We start from the raw sequence: 2,420 nt of genomic DNA on the forward strand, positions 1-2,420 counted from the left end.
CTTATTCCCATACTGCAGAAATTATTCCAAAATATTGAGGAGGAAGGAATCTTCCCCAACATGTTCTACGAAGCAAACATCACCTTGATGCCAAAACCAGGAAAAGACTCAACTAAAAAGGAGAATTTCAGACCAATTTCACTAATGAATATAGATGCAAAAATTTCTCAACAAAATCCTAGCCAATAGATTACAGCTTATCATTTAAAGAGTCATACATCACGATCAAGTAGGTTTCATCCTAGGGATGCAAGGCTGATTTAACATACGCAAGGACATAAATGTTATTAACAGAACATACGGGCATAACCGTATTAACAGAAGCAGAAACAAAGACCATATGATCTTCTCAATAGATGCGGAAATGGTATGCGATAAAATTCAGCATCCTTTTCTAATTAAAACACTAAAGAGTGTAGGCATAGGTGGCACATTTCTTAAACTGATCAAAGCTATCTGTGACAAACCCACAGCTAATATTTTACTGAATAAAGTAAAACTGAAAGCTTTTCCTCTTAGAACGGGAACTAGACAAGGTTGTCCTCTGCCGCCATTACTATTCAACATAGTGATGAAAGTTCTAGCCAATATAATTAGGCAAGACAAGGAAATAAAGGGCATCCAAATGGGAGTAGAGGAGGTCAAACTATCCCTCTTTGCTGATGATATGATCTTACACTTAGAGAACCCCAAAGACTCAACCACAAGACTCCTGGAAAGTCATCAAAAAATACAGTAATGTCTCAGGATATAAAATCAATGTCCACAAGTCAGTACCCTTTGTATACGCCAGTAACAGTCAAGATGAGAGGCTAACTAAGGACACAATTCCCTTCACTGTAGCTTCAAATAAAATAAAATAACTAGGAATATACCTAACAAAGGATGTGAAGGACCTCCATAAAGAAAATTATGAAATTCTAAGAAAGGAAATAGCAGAGGATATTAACAAATGGAATAACACCATACTCATGGCTGGGAAGAATCAACATTGTTAAAATGTCTATACTTCTCAAAGCAATCTACCGATTCAATGCCATCCCTATTAAGATACCAACATTGTACTCCCAAGATTTGAAAAAAATGATTCTGCATTTTGTATGGAACCAGAAAAAAACCCATGTAGCTAAGGCAGTTCTTAGTTATAAAAACAAAGGTGAGGGCATCACCATATCAGATTTTAGGCTGTATTACAAGGCCATAGTAGTCAAGACAGCATGGTACTGGCACAAAAATAGAGACATAGGGTGGTGCCTGTAGCTCAAAGGAGTCCCTGCCGACCCCATATGCTGGAGGTGGCAGGTTCAAATCCAGCCCCAGGCAAAAACTGCAAAAAAAAAAAAAAAAATAGAGACATAGACATTTGGAATGGAATAGAAAACCAGGAAATGAAACTAACATCTTACAACAACCTAATCTTCAATAAACCAAACAAGAACATACCTTGGGGGAAAGACTTCCTTTTCAATGAATGGTGCTGGGAGAACTGGATATCCACATGTAAAAGACTGAAACTGGATCCTCACCTTTTCCCACTCCCAAATTTGATTCAAGATGGATAAAAATACTTAAATTTAAGGCAGGAAACAATAAAAATCCTCAAAGAAAGCACAGGAAAAACACTGGAAGATACAGGCCTGGGGAAAGACTTTATGAGGAAGACTACCGTGGCAATTGCAACAGCAACAAAAATAAACAAATGGGACTTAAACTGAAAAGCTTCTATACAGCTAAGGAGACAGCAACCAAAGCAAACAGACAACCTACACAATGGGAAAGAATATTTGCATATTTTGAATCAGACAAAAGCTTGATATGTAGGATCTATAGAGAACTCAAATTAATCCACATGAAAAAAGCCAACAATTCCATATATCAATGGGCAAGAGACATGAATAGAACCTTCTCTAAAGAAAACAAATAGCTAAGAAACATATGAAAAAATGCTCATCATCCCTAATTATTAGAGAAATGCAAATCAAAACCACCCTGAGATCCCATCTAACCCCAGCAAGAATGGCCTACATCACAAAAATCTCAAAACCGCAGATGCTGGCATGGATGTGGAGAGAAGGGAACACTTTTACACTGCTGGTGGGACTGCAAACTAATGCAATCTTTTTGGAAGGAAGTATGGAGAAACCTTAAAGAACTCATATTAGACCTCTCATTTGATCCTGCAATCCCATTCCTGGGCATCTACTCAGAAGAAAAAAAAATCCTTTTATCATAAGGACACTTGCACTAGACTATTTATTGTAGCTCAATTTACAATCACCAAAATGTGGAAACAGCCTAAATGCCCACCAACCCAGGAATGGATTAACAAGCTGTGGTATATGTACGCTATGGAATACTATTCAGCCATTTAAAAAGGAGACTTTACAGCCCTTGTATTAACCTGGATGGAAGTGGAACAC

At 37.4% G+C, this 2,420-nt stretch overlaps 1 protein-coding gene across 5 annotated transcripts in view; it reads right to left on the bottom strand.

The window, feature by feature from the left end:
- Positions 1–2,420, bottom strand: part of DGKD (diacylglycerol kinase delta) — a 122,630-nt gene that overhangs the window by 41,107 nt on the left and 79,103 nt on the right. The window lies entirely within an intron of this gene.

This window comes from Otolemur garnettii, unplaced genomic scaffold (genome assembly GCF_000181295.1).
Source record: "Otolemur garnettii isolate 467f Iridium unplaced genomic scaffold, OtoGar3 scaffold00013, whole genome shotgun sequence".
Classification (NCBI taxonomy): Eukaryota; Metazoa; Chordata; class Mammalia; order Primates; family Galagidae; genus Otolemur; species Otolemur garnettii.